This window comes from Sebastes umbrosus, chromosome 16, assembly GCF_015220745.1.
Source record: "Sebastes umbrosus isolate fSebUmb1 chromosome 16, fSebUmb1.pri, whole genome shotgun sequence".
NCBI classification, from domain to species: domain Eukaryota; kingdom Metazoa; phylum Chordata; class Actinopteri; order Perciformes; family Sebastidae; genus Sebastes; species Sebastes umbrosus.
Genome location: NC_051284.1, coordinates 2,200,690 through 2,228,303, shown reverse-complemented (window position 1 = coordinate 2,228,303; position 27,614 = coordinate 2,200,690). Strand labels below are relative to the sequence as shown.

General features: G+C 42.6%; 1 long non-coding RNA gene across 1 annotated transcript; it reads right to left on the bottom strand.

The window, feature by feature from the left end:
• On the bottom strand, positions 1-25,730 carry LOC119474729. Its single transcript, XR_005203631.1, has 3 exons — positions 25,499-25,730; positions 1,405-1,408; positions 1-35 (listed from the first exon to the last, which is right to left on the bottom strand). It is a non-coding gene; the product is annotated as an uncharacterized LOC119474729 (long non-coding RNA).
• Positions 25,731-27,614: the final 1,884 nt, after the last annotated feature.

Here is a 27,614-nt window from a genome sequence, read left to right as displayed (position 1 = left end):
ATTTTAAAGGTCCCATATTGTAGAAAGTGAGATTTCTATGTATTTTTTTAATCTAAAGCAGGTCAGAACGCTCAATCCATGGAGAAATGCCCATACTCAGTAACTGTGCCTTTAAATGAGCCGTCAGGATTTCCGTAAGGTTGTGATGTCACAACTATACAGTCATCGGTAGAAGTGCTGCTAAACTCAGCAGTTGACACACCCAGTGAGTCCCCAGCTGCAGTGACGCTGTGAAGACACCAACAGCAGAAGATCGGAAATCGATTTTTCAGGAGGGGGTCTTAAAGAGACAGGCGCTAATACGGAGCGATTCAGACAGAGGGTGAATACAGGTAGATTCAGACAGACAGGATGAGAAAATCTATATATTTTTTTAACATTAAAGCATGTAAACATGTTTTAGTAGAAAACGAAAATACAAGTACGAATCTGAAAATGAGCATGATATGTCTTCTTTAATACCATCCTCTAGCTTTATTAAAATGATTCTGTATTAGTTTCAGTCTGTTTTTCTGTCCCTATTCCTTTGATGCAAACTGTCTCTGTCTGTCTGTGATATCTGTCTGTGATGTCTGTCTGTGATGTCTGTCTGTCTGTCTGTTTCTTGTCTGTCTGTCTGTGATGCCTGTCTATCTGTGTGTCTGTCTGTGTTTCCTGCCTTCTGTGATGCCTGTCTGTCTGTCTGTGTTTCCTGTCTGTCTGTCTGTCTGTCTGTGATGCCTGTCTGTCCTGTCTGTCTGTGCGTCTGTGTGTCCTGTCTGTCTGCCTGTCTGTCTGTCTGTGTTTCTTGTCTGTCTGGCTGTCTGTCCTGTCTGTCTGTGTTTCCTGTCTGCCTATCTGTACTGTCTGTCTGTGTTTCCTGTCTGCCTGTCTGTCCTGTCTGTGTTTCCTGTCTGTCTGTGTGTGTCTGTCCGTCTGTCTGTCTGTCTGTCTGTCTGTCTGTCTGTCTGTGTTTCTTGTCTGTCTGTGTGTCTGTGTGTCTGTCTGTTTCCTGTCTGTCTGTCTGTCTGTCTGTCTCTCTGTCTGTCTGTCTCTCTGTCTCTCTGTCTGTGTGTCTGTCTGTCCTCCGTTGAAGGGACGACTGATTTCCCTGTAGAATAACTTCTTCTTCCAGGCTGAGTTGCTGCCATCTGTACCTCAGATCCCTGAAGCTTTATCTCTTTTCCTCTCACTTCTTTCCATCCAATGACACTAAATATAACCACCAACTGTGTCTCATTCTAACACCACACATACCAACATTTAGCATTTGTAGCTTTAATGAAGCCATTCACATGAATGGAGAAACTTCACTGTGCATCTAATCATCTAATGCTGCTTCTAATAATAGAACAGATCTAGAAGTAGCCACTCTGTAATCACTATGTCAAAGAGGAACATGTATTACTTAACATATAAAATGACTCATCTGTCCACGTGATAGTTGCCAAGTATTTAATTATTCATTTTCATGTTATGTATTAATGGTACAGAGAGCACTGAAACAATAGCCACTAATATGTTCACTTGTTAGTATTGAACTGATTAACTTGCCTACACTAACTATACTCATTAGCATTATACTTTGGTGTGGCTGCTGCTGAGTTCATGAATAACTTAAAGAGAATTAAGACCTAAACTAAGGGATAGCACTGTAGTATGTATACCTTAATCAGTGTACTAGTTCACCTTAAGTGAATTAGTTCACCCTCTGAGACCCAGGAGATCGCGGGCAATCCCGACCCACTTTATTGTCTTTCGTAGTTTCCAGCAGGTTCAGTTTTAGAGCTAGAGTGAAGGCCATGAGGCTAAATAACGCTCCAAATTTAAGCTATATTTTGGGGAGGAAAAACGGTCATGGACATTTTCAAAGGGGTCCCTTGACCTCTGACCTCCAGATATGTGAATGAAAATGGGTTCTATGGGTACCCACGAGTCTCCCCTTGCCCTCGCCGTCCAATCGCCGAAAAATGCAATTCTTGCAGAAATCTCCAAACATCAAAAGTTTTTGATACCAAATCACAGCATGGCTTTTTCTTATGGTGTTCCTCAAGGTCTTGTTGTCTTAATATGGTATTCTTGAGGGATTATTGATCATTTTGATTAATTCTTGAGAGGTAAAAAATGGTTAAATTTAGCACCGAACCTGTGTAACGAATGGTATCAACCCAAAAATTGCTGCAACAACTTATGAGACATAATAGAGCATGGGGATGACCATCATATACTTCTATCATGATGTTCTAAACCCCTTATGCACTTACAATTAATTTTAAATAATTAATTAATTAACTAATGTTTATTAATGACTAGAAGAACTTGAAACAATGTGCTGAGCTGCATCTCAGATTGATCTTCAGGTTCCCAGCTTCCAGGTGATGTATACCACTTCTATGAGACATCTACTGCTGACCTGCTATCTACCCCTAAACACCCCCTGTACCCCCCCTAAAAAAGACAAAAACGGGTCTGTTGTGGGTCTCAGAGGGTTTTGGGTGTCCCTAAATGGAGTATCACATAAAAGCATTGCTATCTGGACCCCAGTGGTGGAAAGGAACTAAATACATTGTACTTTACCTTTATGCCGCCTTCTTCTTCTTCTTCTTCTTCTTCTTCTTGTTCTAGTTCTTGCACTTTTAATTTCACTACATTAATTACTTTACACATTAAGATTTTACATACACAACATATGATTAGCTTATATAATATGTTGCATTTTCAGGATGTGAATACCTCTTCCACGACAGCTTGATCCTTCCTCCAGCCCACTTAAACAAAACTCTGAAAACTTGCCCCTTTAACAACTGAACACCAGCCAACATGCACTTACTCTGAAGGTCTGTGCCTTAAACTCCCTCTAAAAGGATAGGAGTACACACACACACACGCACACACACACACACACACACACACACACACACACACACACACACACACACAGCACTGGGCTGGCCCTGAGTGGCCTCCTGCCCCCTGTAGAGGGCACAACTCTGCCAAAACACCTCCAGCTCCATGTCTGTATCAGAGGAGAGCAAACAGCGAGGGAAAGAGAGAAGGAGGGAGAGGAGAGGAGAGGAGAGGCTGCAACGACAAAAGTGGCATTTCCAGAGTGCATCAACAGATACCCCCCTCCTATCCTTCCTCACTCACCCTCTCTGCATCCCCCCCTCTCCTCCCTCTCCTCCCTCTCCTCCCTCCCTCCCTCCCCAGCCCCAGGCCTCATAAAATTGGACTTATGGCTTGGTTGCCAGCATAAATAAGTCCCTTTGATAGTTAGTGGAAGAAGTTATGACCCTCCTGGGTATGGCGAGGGACAGTGGCAGGGCGGCGTCTGGTGGTGGCTCGCCCGGCGCCCCGTGGCTCTGATCCTCGCGCCGATTCAGGGCACGCTCTCTTCATTACCGGCGGCCACCGGGGACTTGTTTTTTCTGCAAGATTAATGAGTGCCGCGGAAATTCTCCAGCGCAACTCGATAATTAAGTCTTTGTTTATCAAAAAACAAGTTATATTAGGAGCAGGAAATTCGCAGTAATTATTCATAATCCTAACAATTCAAGTGTAGCTACCTCATTTGCCTGTGTAATTCTGCTTTTTAATTTCTTGCATATATTTGCATATTAATTTTGCCCATCGGCTGCTGCTGGGGCTCTGACAGTTTTCTTTTTTTTTTTTTACGTTTTCATTTTTTTCCTCCCCTCTCCTCGCTCGGTGTGATGTTTTTCGTGGGGGTGAGGCTCAGTTGGGTGGCATTTCGGGCTTGGTGTAATGATAAATTATGAATTTTTCTAATTTGATGCATAATGAAGTAACCCCTTCCCATCCGCTTCCTCTCTGTCTCACTGATCCTCCCTCTCCGGCCTCATCAGACACCCCCCCCCCCACCATTACCACCTTCAGCCATGTGGTCATTAGGGACAGAGAAGCCACATTTCATTGGTGTCAAAGGCTGTCTGGTGGGCGAGGGAGAGGAGATCAGCAGCCATCGGCCAACATGGCATCCTGTCCAAGTCCTCTGCTCTGACTGACTCTCTGTGCCCTGGCACACCGCCTGTCCTCTCCTCTTTCCTCCTCTCCTCTCCTCTTCTGTTTCCATCCCCTCCTTTCCTCTTCTATCTCCTCTCCTGATTCCTTCTCTCCTTTTTTCTTCTCTCTCCTCTTCTGTTTCCTCCTCTCCTTACCTCTTCTCTCTCCTCTCCTTATTCCTTCTCTCCTTTTTTCTTCTCTCTCTTCTCCTGTTTCCTCCTCTCCTCTTCATCCATCTCTCCTCTACTCTCTTCATATCTTCTATTCCTCTCTTCCCCCCTCTCCTGTTCTCCTCTCTGTGATTCCACTCCTCTCCCTTCATCTCCTCCTCCCCCTTCCTCTCCCCTCATCCCCTTGCTTCTCTTCTCCTTTCTTTTCTTTTCCTTCTTTCTCCTATTTTCATCCATCTCCTTTTTTCTCCTGTTTCCTCCTCTCTATCCCCATTTTGTCCTGTCTTCTGTACTCCTCTCCTGTTCCTTTCTCTCCTCTCCTCTCTCCTGTTTCCTTTTCTCATCTCCTTGCTTCTCCTCTCTCATTTCCTTCTCTCCTCTCCTGTCTTCTCCCCTTCATCCATCTCTCTTCTCCTCTCTTCATATATTTTTTCCTCACTATCCCTCTTTTCCCCTCTTCTTCTTCTTCCCATTGCTTCTCTTCTCCTTTATTTTTTTATTTTCTTTTCCGTCTTTTTCAGACTTCCTCTCCTCTCCTTTTCATCCATCTCTTGTCAGATCTTCTCACTTCCCCTTTCTCTCTTGTCCATTCCTTTCTTTTTTATACTCTTCCCTGCAGTTTCCTCCCTCCCCTCTTCTCCTTTCTTCCCCATTACTTCTGTTTCCTCCTCTCTTCTCTCCTCCCCAGTTTCCTCCCCTCCTCTCCCCTCTTCTCCTTCCCTCCTTCACTGTTTCCTTCTCTCCTCCTCTCTCCTATTTCCTCCTCTCATCTACTTTTTTCTCCTTTCCTCCTCATCCATCTCTCCTCTACTCTCTTCATCTTTTTCCTTACATTTCCCCTCTCTTCTCTCCTAGATTCCCATTCTCTTCTCTCCTTTCCTCCTCTACTCTCTTCCCCTTCCTCTCCTCTCCAGCTCTCTCCTATTCCCTCTTCTCTTCTCCTTCTTTTCCTCTCATCCTTGTGCATCTCTTCTCCTCTCTCCCCTCTCCTCCGCTCATCTTCCTCTACTCTCCAGTTTCCTCCTCTCCTCTTCCTCCTGATGGCCTGTAGAGGCTCATTTCACTGTTTGTGCCCAGAGGTTGTGTGTATCTTCATGCATACGTGTGTGTGAGAGTGGGTGTGTGTGTGTGTGTGTGTGCTTGTGTGTGTGTGTGCCCTTCCCTGTCGCCCTGTGTTTATGGCATGTTTGTATGTCTGAGGACGAGCACAAATCCCCTCGTCCTTGATGAAAACATCTTCGCGGTACGCTGACATATGTTTAAGTGGTGAGAGTGCAGCGTTTGTTAAGTGCTAAGCGTTACACAACGCTGACTGCCGCTGTCATAAGGAAATGAATATTGATGATCTCGGCCCCGTGATGCACGCTGGGTGACATGCTTAAAAATACAGCCCTGCAGCCATTTAGACTACATGCACTCTCACACCCACAAACACACAATCTGCCAGCAACATTACGAACGGAGTAACCTTTAACCTGCTCTGGTGATAAATACACTGCGGATTAATGCCACTACTTGGGTAAATAATTCAGCTGAAAAGTCCAAGAAATCTGCTGAAAGGATCGAAATAGGTTGAGATGATGACATGTTAAGTGTTGAGATAGCACAAGAAACCTAATGTAAAATGTATGGAACACTGTGAGTCATGTGATGTTCAGGAGGGATGAATACCACTCTTCCATTCTCTCCTCTTTTGGTGTTTTGATGGTGGTGATGACGGAGCACTGTCTGACCAGCCCAGTTGCACAGCAGTTGGTGAAATAGTCACAGAATTTATAATTTAAAGTATTGATTCATGTACATAGACACGAATTTCACATTTTTTTTGTGATGGTCAGCATGAAATCAATTCATATGTAATCAATGTAATTTTGAACTGGGAAGAATAAAGAGCTGCGAACGCCACGTAGGGAGGGTCAAAAACACAGGACTTTCTCCCAGGAGACCGCTGTTAGTGTCCCATGTGAAACCAGAAGTCAAAGTTGATTTATTAGTCGTGTAACTTACGTACTTAAGGTACGGCATATTCTGTGTTATTTAAACCCAGACCGCAATCTTTTCCTAAACCTAATTAAGTAGTTTTATTTTGAAAGAACTGGAGCGTAATTTGACACGTGTGTCACGTGTTTAAAACGTGTTGAAAACGCACAAAAAATACGTTGTTGAAAGTCGTGCTGAGAGTCACGAAAAAAAAGGTCTATGTATGTACACAAATCAAATAGATTACATTTCGCGACTATTTCACAAACTGCCGGAGTGTGTGTTGGACTGACATAGGCCTAATCGCCATGTTTATGTCTCAGAGCATAATGGGATGTCAATTGCTTATTTGTATTGGTACCTGGTATGAGTCAGGTTCCAAAAACATTAGATCCAACATTATTATTATGGGGGCATAATGCAATCTTGTCAGACCCCTTACGGCCCGGCCAGACCGCCCGTGTGCATTGTTGAACCTGTTGCTTGTTATTTTGGCGTCCATGTTAACAGGTTAGAGCAGTCACATACGTAGCCCATGTGAGCAGCTCGGCAGCGTCTCTTCTAGAGATTCGAGGTCTCGCCTATTTTTACCGTGAGCTGCACAGTTCACAGCAACAAGAATGTTCTTTTAACAGTATATTGACATCATACCAACAACATTACTACAGTTTCAATGTCTGTATCTGTAGAATATGTCACAGACATAGAAAAAAGTAAAGATTTATTTTAAAGCAACACATCCTGCTTCTGTTTCAAAATAAAAGCCTCTAGCATTTTTTCTGTGGACAGAATTCCTTCATTTGTTAACACAAGGCTTTTATTCTTAAATATTTATAGAACAGTGTTGTAGGAAATGCAGTGACTTGCAGGGCTCCATGAATGAATAATGTAATAAAAATATTAAAACATTTTTATATGTGTAAAAACCTATATGCAGTTCCTTTAACAGACTGTCACATGGAAAATCAATGGAGTGCCCTTTTAAGTGCCCAAAGAACATCTTTGCTAGGCAGCTAAAATAGTAAAACTACCTTCCATAGACTGAATCATTTTCTAAACATCAGCTCACATTGCAACTCATTAACTCAGAGCAGTTGGAGGCATCCTTAAATGAGGAGTTGGATAATTAAAGTCCATTTAGAGAGAGAATTTGTTTCTTTTTCCTTGAATCTTAAAAATCATGATCACAAATACACATTTTAAGTGTCGCTACCAAAATCTTTCAGGGCAACGGAGACAGATGTTTGGCCAAAGCTGCAGCTCCTTTTTATGTGAAACCATTTTCCATTATTTGAACGCTTTTGTTATGATCATATTTTTATTTGTTCTCTCTGAAGATAACGGTTTCCATTCAAAGCAAAGACTCACTGTGCCGAGCGACTGACGTCTTTCTATCCCCCCCCCCCCTCCTGCTGCTAGCATGCTCCGCAGTCTCAAAGCCCTGCACGTAAATGTCATAGATTAAATGGAAGCATATTGTTGGATCAGATGCACTGGAGTAGAACCACTGCCTTTTTACTGTATACAAGCAGACATGTTGTCACCCCCATTAAGCAAACTGGTGTTGATGCAAGCGATCTCTGTGACCCCTGACCTCTATGAACACCGGCCTTGTTCTCGGATTAGATGTCATTGCTTGTGCATGTTCTCCATCTATTTGCAGAGTGTCAAAGTTCAGCCATCGCAAACAATTTATGCATAACGCTGTCCATCACAGCCAGCTCGACTAATGTGCAAACCTCTGAATAATCATGGAGGAGAGAGGAGAGAATGGAGAGACGGAGACAGAGACGCAGTGAGAAAGAATCATTAAGGAAAAAGGAAGGGAGAGTCATCGGGCACATTGGTGACTGGTAATGTGTGATCGGATGGCGGGGACACGACCCTGGTAATTGCGAGGTGTCAAAGCATCCTGCTGCCACCACAGAGGGCTGGCTCCCATTCTGGGTGACACTGGGTGACACCGTGGGGGCGGAGGAGTGGGGGTTCAGGTCAAACCGGATGACACCTCATAGTCAAAGGAGGTGACATCTGAATCAAACACAACGCCGGCAGGGGAAGATTTACTGAGCAGAGATGCCGAGAGCCAGCGCCGTTATTCCAGCCTTTGCAGCAATTTACCCCAAAACACAATATCCTGGAGTCCTGCACAGGTAACACAACAACAATACAGTCATCCCATTGCTCTGCCTCTCCGAAACCTCTCTTCAAATCAAACAGCATCATTCTTAACTGATATCCCATTGGTGCTGTTGGACAACACTTTAGACATTATTCATTTCCATGGATTTGACCGATGCCAAGAGCTTGACCATGTATTTGTATCTTTCTGTATGATCCACATTGGCAATTTGTTTGTAATATAAAGCATAACCTTGTGAACAAAGTCTTGTGAAGTCTGCACACCAAGCAGACTCTCTGGACCAGCAGTCGCACAGCAGTTTGCGAAATAGTCACGACATTTAATGTATTGATTCGTGCACATAGACACAAATTTCATTTTTTTTTTCGTGATGGTCATATTCGTTATGTAATCCACATAAATGTGAACCGAGAAGTATAAAGAGCAACGAACGCCACTTAGAAAGGAGGTAGGTGTGGATGGGTGGGTTAAAAAACACCAGACTTTGGCCCAGGAGACCGGTCTTCATGTCCCGTGTGAAACCACAAGTCAGAGTTGATTTATTTGTCACATTTGTCACGTACTTAAGTTACGCCACTTCCGGTGTTATTTAAACTCAAACCACAATCTTTTCCTAAAGCTAACTAAGTAATTTTGTTGCCTAATCCTAACCAAGTCGATCTATTCCTAAACCTAACTGAGTAGTTTTATTTTGAAAAGACTGGATCAGAAATTGACACGTGCGTCACGTGTTGCTGGACATTCGTAAGAAAACCCACTTAGAATACGTTGTTGAAAGTCCTGCTGAGCGTCACGAAAAAAAAAGAAAATTTGTGTCTATGTACATGAATCAAATAGATTAAATGTCCTGACTAGTTCCCAAACTGCCGTGAGACTGTGTTTTTTTTTTTTTTTAACCTTTATCTATTCATGGGAGGTTCACTGGGAGCAATACTCTCTTTTTCAGGAACGCCCTGATCATATTCACACAGTTACACATTCACACCTGGAAGCTGCCCAGTACAACCACAGTTCCACTGGAGCGGTTGGGGTTAAGGTTCTTGCTCAAGGGCACCTCAGTGGTGGCAAATGAGGAGGGGCTGCTTTTTCACTTTCCCCACCCAGATTTATCCTGCCGGTCCGGGGGATTGAATCGGCGACCTTCAGGTCACAAGCTCTCTTCTCTAACCTTTAAGCCACCACTGCCCATAACCGGACACTGACAGTGTACATAAAGTAAAAAGTCTGTAAAGTTCTGTGCTGAATATGAAGTCCAGACATTTGGATTCAGCCTATGTGGTTACCTCTCAGCAGCAGCATAACATGATTGTGAGTGGCTACCGGTGGGCATTTTTTTTTAATCCCTCGCCCCAAATGCAAAACGCAATCGAAAAACAGTCATAATATAGTAAGTCGAAAAATATGAAAAAGTCATACTATAGTATGTTGAAAAATGTTGTGAAAAATCATAGTATGTCATAAAAAGTCATAGTATATACTTTATGTAAAGTGACATAAAAACCCAGTCTGAGTGAACTAAATCAAGAGGCTATTTTCCAAAGTTAAGGTCTTTTTCAGAACAAAATTCTCTCACAAGTAGGCCTGATGCTGGGACAAAACTACCGGCAATAACCCTACATGACTACCAGGTATTCATCCAGACCGCCGAGGCATCGTTTTAGAACTCCACAATGCATATTTGAACAAAATTAGTTCTCCGGATTTTCCCCATTTCTTACAATGTCAAGGTTGAAAATGACAGAAATCTGGAGGTGTGGAGTTCGAGTGAAGTGATCTCACCAGACCTCTGTAGCTCCTCATGTCGGCTGTAGGCTATAGAGACTCCAGGATACATTAGCTGCTACTAGCATAACAAACTTGTACCTCTGACTGAACTGACGGCGGTTGAGTTGCATTTTGGGTAATGTGGGCACAAGGTTTTGACAAGGAAGAAGAATGTGTGGAATAAAAGAGATCATATCTGGTTCTGCTGCTTCAATTTCGATCATTTTTTAAATAAAATAAAAAAGTCCTTTGTGAGTCCTACGATGTTTTACTGTATAGGAATGCAATGCCAGTGATGCTAACATTACAATCTCTTAAGAGATAAGATGCCATGACTTACACTTTATCTCAATGGGAAGAATGAGTGGCAGCCAGGGTTGGAATCTGAATCGCATTTCAACATCTTTGAACATGATTTGAAATCTGATTTTTTTTAAAGATTGGCCTCCGTTCTATTTTCATTTTAAAAAGTCAAGGCTTTGAATCTCTTGTGTAATCTCAACTACAGAAACCTTTTCCAAGCACAACATTTCATGCATGTCTATGCCTCACATTTGTACACACAGATCTGTGTGTTGACCTGGTAGCTTGAGAGTCCATCCTGCATATCATGCACATGTCAAGCAACAAAACACGGTGCTATTAGCTGTTCTTTTGGAGGCCGAAATGTTTGAATGTTAGCCTGTCATCAAGCTGCCACTGTGACACCAAACTTTCCCTCCGTGCTCCACCAGGACAAACTGCACTTCAGCAGCCCTGTCTGCCTGCCACTGGCGGGGTGAAAGGCTGTCGAGTGGAGACGGAGAGTGAGAGCTGGAGAGAAGTAGAGGTGGGGTGGTGGTGGTGGTGGAGGGGGGTCGGGGGGGGTTTGTTGAAGTTGAAGCCTGTTCTTTTGTGGCGCCCTGCCTTCTGATCATTTACATCAAGTTGACATTCGGAGAGTTTACTCTGGGGTCTGTAATTGTATTCTTTCGCCAGTTCTGCATTGCCAACCGTGAAAATGGAATCTTATCAACCCTGACCAATTTTTAATGTACAAAATGAATTGGCAGGGGTTCAAAAAAAGGGGGAGCTACAATTCAAATCAGGTGAATGATACACGGCAATTTTTTTTCCGTGAATGATTGAGCTGCCCACCACCCTCCTCCCCCCTCCCGCAACCTCCCACCACCTTATCACCCCCCTGCATTCAACTATCATATTACACCGGATTTATTTTTCTTTCAAAGCAAGGGGCGAGCCCGGGAGGGGGCACCTCAAGGTAGAAATACATGTGTGTTTCTGTGTGTGTATGCCTGCATGCTTGTATATATGTATGTATGTGGATATACTGTACATGATTCTGTATGTGTGCATGTTTCTCTGTGTATAGGGTGGGGGGTGAGGAGACGCTTGCAGGAAATGTGTCAGCAAAATGGCACAAGGGGTTAACTTGCCACATATTCACAGGCACCTCGGAGGTGAGCGAGCTAATCGGACCGATGACCTACGACAAGAAAGTGCAGCCACCAGGAGAAGTTACAGAAGTTACCATAAGGCATGCATGTGTGTGTTTTCCTTTTAAATTGGGGTTGGATGTGAATTTTGAAATGAGATGGCAATGGTTTATAGGGAAAAGAGTTTCTACAGGTCACCATAAAAACAACACTTTGCTTCATGAAACAGTGTGTCCTCAGGGTGTCCACGGGTACTGTACGTGGAAATGTCCCAAAAGTAGGACTGGAATTAAAGGACAATTGTGGTTTCTTACAACTTGGCATATTGTCATAGATTTGTCCATCATTTCTATTAGTTATAATAACATTGTACTCACCAAAGTAGTTACTGAGATCTGGGAACACAGCGCAACAAAGGAAACGAGCAAACAATGTCATTTTTTTTTCTCCGTTCAGGTTGTATGAGTCAGATATTATACGATAATTTGAGTTGGTGGGCTAGTAATCAGCAAGGCTATCGTCAACCTGGTCTCACAGGAAGGTGTACAAATACCATGAAATTACATGGACATTTTGAGAGTCATGAGTGCACATTTAAACATATGTCATTTGTACACTACGAAAACGTCCACAGTTAGGTTGAGGCAAGAAAACCACTAAGTTAGGGTAAGGAAAAAGACATGGTTGGGCTTAAAATAAGTAAGTAAACTAAGTAAAACACATACGGAAACAACGTAACACAACGACTGAAAACACGTGACAAACGTCACTAACGTAACTTACAAAACAAAACTCTGGTCAACAACAGTCTCAAAAACGGGTCTCCTGATTAAAAGTCCCATGTTTGTTGGACCCATCCACCTCCCCAACCAAAAGTGGTCTTTCTCGTTTTTTATACTACATCACTAACTCTTACCGTAGCATTTATATGCGGATACCTTTTTCATTGCAGTCAGTACAGGATACATGGCGTACAAATGACACCGCAGAAATCAAGAAAGGCGTACTTATTGCACGCTAAACGCCTTGGACATTATTGTGGCATTTATACATCTTTTCGTGCGAACGGGATGCCCTCGCTAGGTTAACAGCAGATATCTGAAATAGTATCTGCATCAATCAGAAAACTCAAAATAAGAACTTCTTCTGTGTGACTCACATGTTTCTATATTTGGATGTGTTGTCTGACTTTGTAGTGTTTCTTCTTAAATGCTGTGCAGATGTTGTCAAATTGGTGAAAGTGTTTTCTTTATTTCGTCACTGTCAGGTGGAAACGTTGTATGTCCAAAAACGTTACTTTTCAGGAAATGAAAAGAACTGTGTTTTTAAAATAATTAAACACTGCGTTGTCAAAGTTGGTATTGTGTCTTTATATCTGGTCAGATACTTGCATGTGTCATCACCGTCACAGAGGAAATGTGCAGCTATAGTGCCGGGGAGAGGTTTCACGAGGGCATCCTTCCTACACGGAGCAACTGTCCTGACCCGCAGAGTTGAATCAGCTGCTGTTTAGAAGTGTCAAAATATTTTCGGTTCATTATGAAATTGTGGGAAACACTGCCTCCTACAAAGTCAGATGAAAACGCCTTGTCACGGTTTGATGAGGTTGAGCTATGAGGTTTGAGGATCTGATGGAGTTACAAGATTTGCTCACAAGTTCATTTTATCATTGGTTAAATATTTGTAAAAAACCCACAGACGGACGTAAAGGGTGACTAATAACATAGATTAATAAAAAAAATAAAAAAATAAAGAAAAATGACGAAATATGAAAATACAAGTTTTCCGCCCGACAGTGACAATTTGCTTTTGTTTTGTTCATTTGCAGGTATTTCCCTAAGTTGATACATATCCACTGTCATTTGGATCTGGATTTTATATTATATAGATAATATATCTATAGATAATAATAATATATTTCTTAAACTCTTTAAAACGCTTTTTTTGCCTTTATTTGGCTTTAATCACAGTTGAGAGATCACAGGAAATGAGTGGAGAGAGATGAGGGATGACATGCAACGAAGTTTCATAGCTAGACTGGAACCAGGGACGTTGTAATTTCAAGGTGAGGGTTTTAAAACCTTAGGCCACCTGACTGTTCCCTCTTTGCTATTTTACTCACAGTATATACTATAGAGTTGTTATCTGTAATCTTTACAGTCACTGTTTGGGAATTGACACTGTCTCTGTTTTGTAGTACCAAGCCGGCTTTTTTGGGTGTTCATCCACTTCTAAAACTCTTGCTTTTTCTCAACTCAGTTCCGACCTTTTAGGTAAGCAGTCTCCAACCTCTGGACCACACAGATGCACCACTTTGGTATTCGAGTCCTTAACTCCCGACGGGACAAGAGAGATGAAAAAGAGGATAACATGGGGAAAAAAAACAAAGGGGGCGAAACGAAAGCCATACATATGTTAAAATCACAGCAGTAATAAAGATTAAGTAGAAGTTAATGGCATCCTCAGTCATGCTCGTGGAGGTAATCTCTCTTTTTTAAATCAAAATTAGATTTGGAGGGGAGGAACAAACAGGGGGTGAGACTTTGGCGTAATATTTTAATCAAATTGTCATGAGTGAGTGGATACAATTAGGGAGGCTGTCAGTCACTAAGGCAGAGACCCTGTTGTTGTTCAGCTGGCAAGGAGGCTGTGGAGGGGTGGGGGGGGGGAAGGATGAGTCTTGGATGGGAACGGTAGGAGGGCATCTCGTCAGGTGCAGCGGCAGTCTGGGAGATGGTGACCAATGTGAAAATGCCACCAAACAACTTACCAGAGGAATGTTTCCTTCCTTGGGTATTTGCAAACACAATGAAGCATTGCAAGGAGCGGCATGCGAAGAGGTTGATGACCTGGAGATGATAATGTTAAAAGACAAATGTAATCAAATTCAGTCAAATCCAAAAACAGGAATGAGATGGGCATGGCCACCTAGTGAATAGATAAACCAGAATTATCGCCTCATGGTTGTATGCCTCCGCTAAGCAGTGAAGATCCAGTTTACATCCATGTCTTTCCAAAATGTCATCACTTCATCCTTTTATCCTGTTAGCATTCATAATTAGCATATCTTGAGTTATGGCAAAAACGTGTTTTGTGAGGTCACGGTGACATTGACCTTTGACCACCAAAATCTAATCAGTTCATCCTTCAGTCCAGATGGACGTTTGTGCCAAATTTGAAGAAATTCCCTCCAGGAGTTCCTGAGATATCGCGATCACAAGAATGGGAAGGACTGACAGATGGACAACCCAGAAACGTAACGCTCCGGCCACGGATATAACCGGGGCACAGGCATTAAAAGATCTGGAGATAAAGAAGAAAATAGGTGGAGAATGATAGAATAAAACCTTGAGGTGGGGTAGAAGAAGAATGGGCGAAAGGTTTAGAATGATGCAAAAGAACTCAGTATGAGGGAAAACAGGAGGACAAGATAGGGAGGTTTAAATGTGCAGGCAGCGAACAGAGCCTTAGAGAGGGATAAAACAAGCAGATCACCAATTCATGATGTTCCTCCTTCTCACCCTGACCCCCCCTCCTTGCTTCCATTCCCTCCCATCCACACTTTCGCATGAGCACTCTGAAGCCTAAACAAGTGTGAAAACGGTCCCTTATTAGCCCAGTTCGGGCCAGGGCAGACGTGTGCACAAACACCATCTCTGTTATCTGTGATCTGGGAGCACAGTTTGCTCATGGTGAGATAATCAATTTGTGACATACCTAAAGAGGACCAGGGTTGGCTTCCCTTAATTGGGCCATTACTGGAGCAAGAGGCATTGACTAACGAGTAAGGGGCTATGTTGTTATTAGCTAGACACTGCATTATTTTTCCCTCCACTGGCTTCATTGGCTGGCTTTTCACCCCTCAGTTAAGAAGCAAAAACAAATCCATGTTCAGAGGAAGATCTGAGTTGAAGTGGTATCGCATCCATTAGTGATTCATTTTTTCTTAAAAGAAAAGTCATCAGATTCGCTGATGACACAGAGCTCTCCATATACACCAGATTAGGGAGTCCTCGTGCAGCCTTTTTGAAGAGGGTTCAAACATAGCCGCTTTATTTGTAGAAGTCGTTACACATTTGCACAAATAGAACCCAACCAAAGCCACCCCTCCACCCTCCCATCCATGTTGCATATACGGTAATTATGATTTATCAAATTAATTTGTCAAAGCCAATTCATCACTCCGTAAGACATGCTAAAGAGCAAATTGACATGTTAGCACACACACCGAGGAGGACAGGTATCTCCTCCAACATTTGGTACAACTAATTAAACACAATGGATGTCAGATGGAGTGACTGATGCCGGGCGTGATGGTGCGCGCGGCGGAAAAAAATGAACTCAAGCAAAACCAAATGACAATGAGGGAGTCGCTTCAGCCGGCCAGACACTTCAATCCATGCCGCTCTTTTCCGATTCATTTAGCTGCCACTGAAATTGTGAAATATGCCGGAATTCTGCTGATGTGCTGTGTAGTCGAGGCTTCGACAGCATTTCGATTTTATTAGAACATCAGAGGACAAGTAGTTAGGGGGGAAGCAAACATCCTTGTCAAGACCACGGAAATCAGTTATCTGGCATCATAATATGGTCTGTAATTCTATGTTTTTTAATCTAGTAATTATCATAAGGCACGCAATAATATTCATTTCAAGATACCACTCACTGTGATGTTTGGATTTAAAGAGGACCTATTATGCTTTTGTGCTTTTCCCCTTTCCTTTAGTGTGTTAAATAGTTTTTTTGTGCATGTAAAAGGTCAACGTCTTCTCTTACAACAGTTCACATGATATTTTACGAAATAGTATTTTTTTTGTTCGTTTTCCTACGAATGTCCAGCAACAAGTGTAAATTTACACTTGTTACATGCATACAGTCCTTTCAAAATAAATGTCCCTCTCCACAGGACAACTTCCTTAGGTTTAGGCAAGATAGCTACTTAGTTAGGCTTTGGAAAAGATCGACTTGGTTAGGATTAGGCAATAAAACTATTTAGTTAGGTTTAGGCAAGACAACTACTTAGTTAAGCTTAGGAAAAGATCTGGTTTGGCTTAAAATAACTTAAGTTTGAAACCTACGTGACAAATAAATCACCGTTGACTTCTGATTTCAAACAGGACATGAATGCCGGTCTCCTGGACAAAAGTCCAGTATGTTATGACCCACCCATCCACCCCAATCTCCTCCCTACGTGGCGTTTGCCGCTATTTCCTGGTTTCATGATTAGGTGGATTACAAGAGCTGGAGTAGAGACTGAAAGTTTGGTTCAGTTGACCAATATCAACAGAGTGGGCCAGCTGACCAATCAGAGCAGACTGGAACAAAGTAAATTGATTTTTCAACATTAAAGCATGTAAACATGTTTTAGTAGAAACCCATAGTATGCACCTAAAAACAAACATAATAAATCCTCTTTATTTCACAACGATTTCTGTCAAGGTGTAGTTGCCTAAACTGGATTCAGGTTGGTTTATCTTCTGTATCTCTTCTTGTGACACTAAAATGATATATTAATTTGAAGGCTATTGTGCGGTTTAGAGGATGCATATTCATCATAAATACATCGTTACCCACTACCCTTCAAAACTGACTAGTCACTTTAACATTGATTCGGCTTTAAACGCAGGGTGGGCGATCTTGAGAAACTAGCAAGAGTACACTAGATTTTTAAAAATGATGTTGACAGTGTTGTCAACAATTTTCCAAAAGTAGCTAGCACTATTAGCTACTAACTAGCTCCCAAAGTCCCTAAATCTAGAGAGAAAGTCAAGTCAAGTCTGCAATACTGACAATCCGTCGCTTCAGGCCTCCCTCCAAAGCCCCTCCCCAACTATTATCATACGAACATAAACATGATGAACGGCGAACATGGTTATTGTTAGTACTCACAACTGTCAAATTAGCAGCTTGCGGAAGACTCCGCTGACGCGCAATGAGTGCACGGGCAGAGTGCACGCAGGCAGACAGGTAAGTAGACAGGATACCGACATTTTTTCTTTTTTTTTTTTCCATCAGAGCATTTGATTTATTGATTGCTGTCAGGATGTAATGAGAATTTCAACTAATATAACACAACATTTTTCCAAAAATCTTTACCAACCCTGCCTTTAATAGAGCCAATCAAACATACATCCATGTATTAACTGTATATTCTGATATGATATATAAAGTTCAGTCAGTCCAAATTTTACCATAATTTTCGCACACTATCACACCCGTTCACTGCAACTTGTGTACTGTCTGAATTTGTGTCACAGCTTTGCAAACAGATTTATGACAATTTAAACACTTATAGATTCTATATACTATCTAATACTGAAAAGCCCATAAACCCCAAGTTATCTTCATGTCTGTCAGTGAAGATGCTCTAGATTCTCATAGCAAACACAAAAGGCAACATAATTCCTGTGTGTAACATAATATTTTTTCGGTGATAAACAGACATTTGAGAAAAGAGCAGTAAACACCTGAGGCAGGGCAGTAAAAGTAAATGGTATGTCCTCTGCATTTAAGGGAAACATACTGTAGACATCCCTGGACAGGTTTCCATATGGTCGATGGATGTGGCGGAGGGTTTGAGCGGACAGAAGGCGACCTGTTTGAGAAGGTAACGAGATGATCAAGTCTACTGATTTTGTTTCATCTGGTGCCATCATCAGATAAATTCTTAAAATCGTCCAATAGCTTGGTTTATGAAACTAATGGCATCCCCACCAGCCTCAGTTGTACTTTGTGTTTAGTGCTCATCAGCATGAGACAACTGTCAGGACTCAAATGTGCTTCAGCGTGCTCTTGAGTGTGCGTCGACTCTGTTCTTACCTAAGAACAAATCCCAATAAGAAAACATTGGTGAATGCCAGAATCTTTATGAAAACTATGTAAGTAGGTTTTAAGAATACATTTCTTCTTAAAGCTGCAGTAGGCAGTATATTTTTGGCATCATTGGGCAAAAATTCCATAATAACCTTTCAACATATTGTAATTAAGACTTCTGCTCCTACTCATGGCTCTGTTTTCAGGCTTTAGAAAATCTAGCCAGTGACAGGAGACTTTGACCAATCACAGGTCATTTCAGAGAGAGAACGTTCCTATTGGCTGTGCTCTGGCTGGTGGGCGGTGCTTGGTATTTTCTCAAGAGATCTCAACATGGCTGCCGGGTCACAAACTTTCTCATTTTACAGCTAAACAGTACACTACAAGATGATTCTGAGAACATCTGAGGAGAGAAATAGGCATTAACGTAACAGAATATTGATTCATATTTGATCAGCGCTGCCTAGTTTGACCGTTTGATCGGAGTTTGCGAGTGATTGACAGCTGCTCAGAGACAGCAAAGCTCCAGATCAGCTCTGATTGGTTGTTTTCCTCCGGTCTGTGAAATCTTGCAGATGTCATTAGGATCACCGGAAGACACAGAGGAACATGATTTTTTTCAGATTACCTGTCTCATGCACTACTGTTGGGCTATAGTGACGTTTTATGAAAATAACTTTTTAAATCATATTTGTTCCATTTCTACCCACTACAGCTTCAAGCATGGTTGGTGCATGAGGCCCATTGTTCTTGTCTGGCTATAGGGTTGAGTATATTACTTTTTTGTTTTACCTTTGTGCCAGAGTTCAGAATGGAAAGTGAGGATTCAAAAGCACTTGACGGACTAATGATTGATCAAACATCTGCAGATGCATACTTTCACTCTTCAACAATGCAATGTTTTCTGTTACTTTACTTTCTGTGCTGTGAAAAAGTGTGGATTTAGAGGAACTCCCATAACCATTAAAAACACTTTTGTACAGCATCACAAAGTTCCTCTCTCATCCATGCTGGCATTTTACATTATGCACAGCGTTATCAATAATCATCACCAGACTAAATCTCTCTTTATTAATGTGTTGTGCCTGAGGCCTGAGCCGGGGGGCAGCCTGACTGAGAGCCCTGTTCATGCCAATGTGATTTCTAGTCATTTGTCTACATCATGGGCCCATGCATCAGGCTGAGATTGAGCTCCAGCCAAGCTCTACCACTTAATCAGCAGGTTAATGCCAGCCTCTGAGGGAGAGGGGGGAAGAGAGGTGTCGGCCATATTGGGATTTCAGCCCATTTACAAAGTGTGCATAGGAAATTACCTAGTGCCCATGTGTCGTCCCCCCACCTCTTCGGGGAGGATGACGACAGAGGGAGTGAGAGATGCTATTATGTCCAGAAGAATTATGCTTCTCTCACTGTTCCTGTCTTACTCTTTCTCCCTCTCTACCCCCTCTGACATTTCCTCTCTCTCTCCGTCTCCTTCCACCTTTCCTCCTCCTTCCCGCCTCCAGTCTTTATCTATTTGTCTTGTCATTCCCCTTCACTCCCTCCATATTCACTTCCACTCTTTCTGTCTTTCTTTCCCTCTCCCTCTCGGTTGTCCTCTTCTTTATCCTTTCCCTCTCTGTCTGCCACCTCTATTCTGGGGGAACATGGCGTCCCAGAGCCCCTGTGAAATATAACTGTAGGTATGTGTGTGTGTGTGTGTGTGTGTGTGTATGCTCGTGCACACATGCCTGCTTGCCTGCTCGTGCTCTGGCAATATGCTCTCACTCAATCAGATTTGCATAAGTAACCTCTCAGCAGGCCTGCTCCACTGGCCAGGTGCGTTGCTCTATTTGCATATAGAACTGTGAGGCTCCCCAGAGTCACTTTAGACTCCAGTGACTGCTGAGTGAGCCCACATGAAATCTGAATTAAAAACCCTCCGCCTGCCCGTCTGACACCCTCCTCCTTCCTTGCCCATCTACATACCTACTCTACCTCCCTCCATCTCTGTCTTCTTCCTCACATATCAGCCTATCTACCTGGATGGCTACCTCCATCTCTACCAACGCATACTTCTCCAGTCACCTTTGCCCCAAACACCTCCCATGCTCCTACCCAGCCTACTAACTTTTATTCTAACATGTCCTCCACTTACTAATCCAGCATCCTCACCCTTCATTGCTACCCAGAGCCGGCCTTGACCAATTTTATGTCCTAGGCAAGATTTTAGCTGGTGCCCCCTACCTCTTTTGGCAAAAGGCAAGCCAAGCCAAGCAAAGCCAAGCCAAGCAAAGCCGAGTTCTTAAACATTGTTACCTTCGTGCATACAGGATTGACATAGCCTCTTAACCTGCTTATAATATAGCTACCATATTGACCTTAGTTGTGAGACACACAAAGGATTTGAAAAAGATCTTTTAAAGATCAAATCTTGTTTTTATAAAAAAAAAAAAAAAAGATTTAAATCTGAAGCTGGAGTGCAGGAAATCTGTGCAAGCAACAATATCTGAGTGCAAGCATACAGTTTGAGCAAAAGCAGAGCTAATCCAAGCACAAGCAGGGGCTATTTTAGTGAGAGAACAGGGTTTTGAGGAAAAGCATTACAAAATGTAAAGGTGAAATTAATAAGTCATGCTCTCAAATTGAAAGACCATGCTCTTGAATAAAGATAGGAAAATAGCTCCATAACTGGTGCTAAGAAGTTGAGATTTTTTTTCAACTTCTAAGTACGTCTAAAAACGTGACCTGCGGCGCAAGTGAGGAGCGCAGCGTGCCGTACCATAGGAAAACAATGGTTTTGCTGGTGACGCGTTTCTAGTCTTGGTGTGATCCTACCAACAGTCAACATTGCATTCTTTCATCGATGAAGGTGGTTTTTCTCAAACCATAACTAAGTAGTTTTAGTTGCCTAAACCTAACCACAGAGGTACCAGATGAGAAAACACCAATGTGAATTGTTTTTGTAATGGTCATATGGGTTCTTTTGGAAGGCAAACAACCTATTTTGTTGTTTGTCTTTCTCGTTGTAGTTTGGTTTTATATAATACTTAGTGTCTAATTAGTCCCTGCCTAATTCTAGGGCCCCCGTCCTGCTCAGTCAGGATTTGCTTCCCTTGCCGTGCCCATGCCTGTCTTTACTTACATAGACATCCACTACCCTTCCCTACCTAGCCCATTACTGTTTATAGCTTACTGCTCATCTTCTAGCATGTCTTCAACAGAGATACAATGTGGAGTGTCATTCAGGGGAGTGAACACTGATCCCCTGTACACCTGGCATTAAAATGTATTTTGGGTGATCGGATTGCAATCGGATAGTGCTTAACCACATGAAAGTAAAGGTGTAAATGCAACAACTACATGGGCAGACATGCGTAATGCTTGGGCTGTCCTGAATACCATATATTGGGCTCCGGAGCTTCGGTAGTAATCAACGGTGAATATTTGAAGCTTCGGCCAGGTGTGTGGTGTGGGGGGGTTGGAGGCACACTCTCACCGCTCCAATCACTGGACCGTTGTGACCTGAGAGATCAGCGCCACCACTCAGCGTCTCCTCTCCTCATCCCTCTGTGTGTTCCACTTCCGCCTCAAAGTCAGGTGTGCGGGCCCTCTCCCCCTAAACGTTATGAACATTATGAACATTACACACATTACACGCCGCCTCTCCGGCAGTGCCCGGCTGCAAGCCCCTGTGTATGCAGTCTTCTTCTCAGCCCTTTCAGACAGAGTGATCAGATCTCAATCGGATCTCATTGTTGACACTGGAGGCACATATTAATAACAGGTGTAAATGTAATCAGGTTAACTCATACCTAGATATAATCTGGATAAAAGACACATTTTAATGCCAGGTGTGAAGCGGGTCATTCTGTGGAGACAACAGATACCTATGCTTTGTCGAGGTAAAGGCAGCACATTCCTCCATGTTTTCCTGTTCCTTTGTATTGGCCCTCCCTCCCCAGCATAAATAGGCTTATTTTGTTACCATTAACTTGCATCTTTATGCCTCCTTCAGGAATCCTGCATCAGTTGGTCATAAAGTTACGTATGATTGGTGTAGAAAATAGACATTTTAAATGTAGATGCTGTCCATCATTCTTGTCAGATTGACTGTAATATTGTAATGTTAGTTGTCAAGGAGATTAAAGTACATTTGGCTTGTTGTTAGATGATTCGATGGGTTCAGAGACATTACTGTTTCTAATCCATCACTTACTAAACTAGAGAAAACTCCAGGTGAGACGATAATATGGGTGGAGCTTTTTTCTGTCAAGCTTACTGGTGGATGACAGTTTTCTTCAACCCTGGATGAGCATATGTAAGATCATTTTATCCAATAACCACTGATATTATAACGCCTTAATAAAACACCAGAGACAACAGTTGCAATACACTATCAGTCTCTCTTTTCTCCGATGTAAATGCCAAGAAGAAGATAGTGAAATGTATGCCCCGCTCTCTTCTCACACGCCATGACAGCACCACCGAAATTGGCTCACTGGATCTCAGCGGTGTCCCATTTCTGGGGGATAAAACTTGTAAAACAATTCATTTTAATACATGGAGAACCCACAGTTTGCTTCAGACCAGGCGAGAATGCATAATTTCCCTGGCTCTGAGCTTGACCTCGACTTAAGGGTGTCCTTAACTAAGGGCTATTTGGTGGAAAACCACTGGCTATACTCTATGTCATTTGTACTTTCTTATATGTTAATGCATCCAGGAATTTATTCTAAGACCCATCGCGAAAAAAAAAAGGGGACGCCACAAGGGAATACCGATGGCTGAGCAATATCCTTTTCCATGAACAGAGGAAATTGTTCAGTGACCCTTTGAGGTCTATCCCATTTGAATATGTGTGTTGTCCCTGTCTCTAGCCTAATCAGAACAGATTGAGTCATGGCCAAAACACAACAAGGTGGTTCAATAAATGAAATGCATTTGTTCTGGTACCTCTTGATAGAAATACACATTCAACCAACTATGCCTGCCAACTAGTTTGCATTTCAGAATTTTCAAAGAAGAAGAAAAAAAAGGAATGTGTGTGAAGTGGGAATATTGTATAATTGAAGCAGACAGCTAAAGTGGAAATACAAAAGAAAAGGAAGTGATTCCACAGCTAGAGCTGTGGTTTGGAAATACTTAAGATATGTTTGAGGCAACTTTGTCAAAGCTACTTCCTCTTGTCTTACAGGCACTTCATTTGCATCTATTGTTTATCCTCGACCTCTCTTCCTCCTCCTCCTCTTCCTCCTCTTGTTTCTTCCTCTTCAGTTTACCTCAATCTCCCACTACGCCAAAGCCATTCTGTGAAGTTCAGCTGTTTACCGGCGGCTGCGGGTCGGCCAGCCTGCTGCAGGCACATGAAAGGACACTTGTAATATACAGAGAGGGCAGTGTTAGAGGCCGGGCAAAAATATAATAACATAAAAAAAAGAAGGTGAAGGCAAGCAGAAGCGCAAGGTCTTCATCTCTCATGTATAGAAATTGGAAACGTCTGACCAGCCGGGGGTTGCTTATCTCAGAGGGCAGATAGCATCACGAAACAGGCCTGTAATGGCCACATGCTCCACTTGATAATCCCCTCCCTCCCCTCCGTGCCGCCGTCCGTCCGGAGATACGAGGCCCCCGGTCGCAGGGCTTAGAGGCTTGGAGAGCAGGGGAGCATTACCGATACAAAAGAAATGCATTTGGGCTCTTCCAGTGCTCCGGCGGACTGGGTTAACATAATAGCTTCCCCTCCCTGGCCCATGCCTTGTTTTTGATTGATACTTTCAATTACAGTCCACTCTCGTCCGAGTCGGCCCCGCCGCGGCCCCCGCCGCTCCCCCCCCCGTCCCCAAACATTCAGAATGCTATTTTTCCCAGTGTGTGATAACTTCAAACATTTAGGGGGTACAAGAGCACTGGTAACCCTGTTTAGCCGGCGCAGTAAATTGGTTCCATGTTCAACATAATAGCACTGACAGGCTTTTGCTAGGGAAATCAGTCCAGCAAAGGGACATGCCAACGATAAGACATCCAGCTTTGAAATTCTATTTCTCCGTATCAGAATTAAATCTGGACTTTATATTTCTTTTTGCCCAGGCGCAGGCTCTCTCCGGTCGCTTCCCGGCCTGTACTATTTGATCATGGGGTGACAACTAATACTTACCCCTGAGATCCTTTGCTCCCTCCATTTTCTGGGACTTTGGACCATATTTTTTCTTTTGCCTTGTTATTTTTCCTCTTCTTTTTTTTTCCATATTGGTTGTCAAAATCTCAGATGATTTGTCCGTCCCCAGGATGTAATGCGTCGCAACACACTTTGTGCTTCTTGCAGCATTTTAAAGATACTGCTATACACCTGCACACAACATTCACATGGGCAGTATCATGTACAGTTTAACTGGTTAAATGTGTATCATGGGAATCAGCATCTTTACAATGAGAGTACATCAAATAAATGTAAGGTACAGCATGATACAGGACTTTAGCTCAGTGCTTTTCTCTCTAACTCTATCAGCTACATGCATATGAGCCCCATCTCGCGCCAGGAATCTCTGGGTAAACATATTCGTAAGCAGCAGCAGCGCTGTAATCATTAGCGGAAGAAATGCTTTCCAGCGGTATCTGGGCTGATCTGATATCCATGTGGCTCCCAATGACAGCACCAGGGCCCTGCAGATAATTAATCTATTTAGCTGAGGGGGTGGAAAGCCACCCGTCGCTAGGTCAGATAAGTTTGTGGATTTACACATTTTAAAGTCATCCAGTCCCTCAATGGCACCAAACTGTGCGATATTCTAATGCCATTAATTACTATTTCCGACTGGATGGTCTCGGCTGTGTCTGGACCAGCTGTTTCATCAAGCGTGTGTGTGTGTGTGTGTGTGTGTGTGTGTGTGTGTGGTAACAGAGAGTGTTTGTGTGTGAGTAAGTGAAACGCCCACTCCCAGTGCACCTCACATGCATCCTTTCGTCACGGGGTGACATTCTAAAAGACTCCTGCTGTAATTCAGCCTACCATCGCAGAGCGCCATGTGTACACGTGTGAAGAAATGAAAGTAGATTTGTGTTATTGTGTGTTATTGTGTGCTCAGATAATTATCTAACAAACTCTTTATATAAGAACAGAAGCAAACAAAAAATAATTTTGTTATTTTAAAGATAATGTAATTCCTAAAAGTTCCTTTGTTGGAGTTCCTTGTAAAACGTGAGATTTTCACGTCTTTTATATTATAAAGCAGGTTAAAGTGATATATAAATACTGTGAAAGTATCAAAACACTCAATCCACGGATAAACACGCACAGCCTGTATTCAAAAACTGTGCGTTTGAAACAAGCCGTTAGGATTTCTGTACATTTGTGATGTCACAAATCTACAATATTTAGACAATTTCACAGTTTTAAACGTAAACATTCTAAATGTGTCCCAGTTTATTTCCTGTTGCAGTATATGTGAAGAATATCAGCTGACAGGAAGTAAACATGGACCCAAGCTGTTTCCTAGCAACGCAATTCCGTTGCCACTCCAGTGAAATGCACCAAAACGGAGCGTTTCTGACAGAGCAGGAATACAGGTATAGTCAGACAGACATGATGAGAAAAATAAAGTGTTGTTGAACATTAAGCATGTAAACATGTTCTAGTGGAAACCCAAAATATAGGCATGAACCTGAAAATGAGCATGATATGGGACCTTTAAAGCTGTATTGATATTCATAATAATATATATTTATAAGTAGTGAGCAGTATACCAGTAAAGTAGGATAGAATAATTCACCAGCTTTTGGCCATATCCATGACAGCGTCAGTCTATACAGCACCTTAGGTAGAATGTAGTGTATAAAGACCCTCTTTAAATATGTCAAGTCAGTGGCTAGTGACAGTCACTGCTTTGAAAATCACTTCATCGATATTGAATGAGCAGCTTTGGATGGCAGTTTGTACTGTATGAACTAAGCAGAACAATGTGAATCCATGTGTAATTGCTTTATGCCTATGTGTAAGGAGAAAAAGGCTCTGCAGTTCACCTCAATTGTACTGAGCTAGAAGTAGTTCAACTATGATGCTCCAGGTCCCCTTCTAGCATCAGTTTAGGACGTGTCAGGGACGGTGTGTCAGTTTCTGCTCGTTACATGCATACAAGTTCCAACGTAGGTTTATTTAGTTTTTAGGTTTAATTGCGTAACAAAAGTGCTTGGTTAGGTTTAGGAAAAGATTGTGGTTTTGGTTAAAATAAGTACGTTTGTTACGTAAAATAACCCCGCTTGTTACGAAACTGCCATTAGTTAAAGGACCAGTGTGTAACATTTAGGGGATCTATTGGCAGAAATGGAATATAATATAATTAATTATAATTTTAAAATTTTTTCTTTAGTTTAAAATCACCTGAAAATTAAGAATCATTGTGTTTTCGTTACCGTTTATATCCACATAGGGAGCGGGTCCTCTCCACAGAGTCCGCCATGTTGCACCGCCATGTTTCTAAAGTAGCCCAGAACAGAAAAAACAAACTCTGTCAACTTTTCCCGCTTGGGCCGGAGTTGATAACGTTATTCGCTCCCGTCGCCGCCACTCTCTCTCTCTCTTGCTTCACCACTCACTTCCCACGTACATACGATACGCAATGGCTCTGCTCCAGATGACCTTTGCTATTCTACTGCAACCGGCTCCAGAGAGGGCCCTTCAAGTTTTCACGTTGGCCACCGTAGCTCTCCAACACGCTTGGCACACGGGAGAGGCTTCAGTTGTTTGCAATCTCCTCACCTCAACGCTAGATACCGCCAGATCCTACACACTGGACCTTTAAGTACATAAGTTATGTCACAAAGCTACGGTAAAATAAGTCATCATTGATGTTCCACACTTGACACAAATGTGTTCCCCCGGGTGAAAGTCCTGTGTTTGTTTGACCTGTTGTCCTCCTCCTCCCCTGTGAGGACTTTCTTGTTCTTTGTTTTTTGTACTGTACATCAGTTACTCTAACCGGCTAATAATGACGCAGATGGGTTTACATTGGAGTTATTTGAAAGCCCGGTGCGTCTCATACAGACGCTAAAGGGTGCCTCGGTGCGTCGGTATCAGTCGCCGATATTTGACAAGTTGGGAGTGAGAACGGGTTGACCAATCAGCAGAGATACATAGTTAGAGACTGGCTGGTGAACATAGTGGGGCATATAGTAGCTAAAGAGACAACTATTTCCCTCAGGAGTTGGTGGAGACCAAAACTAAAGCTAAAAGGAGGGTGACTAGCATTGCATTAATCCAACACGTTCTCATCCCACTCGTCGTATACTGACACTCTGTCAGACCCCTTGGCATCACTTTTTGGTGCAATT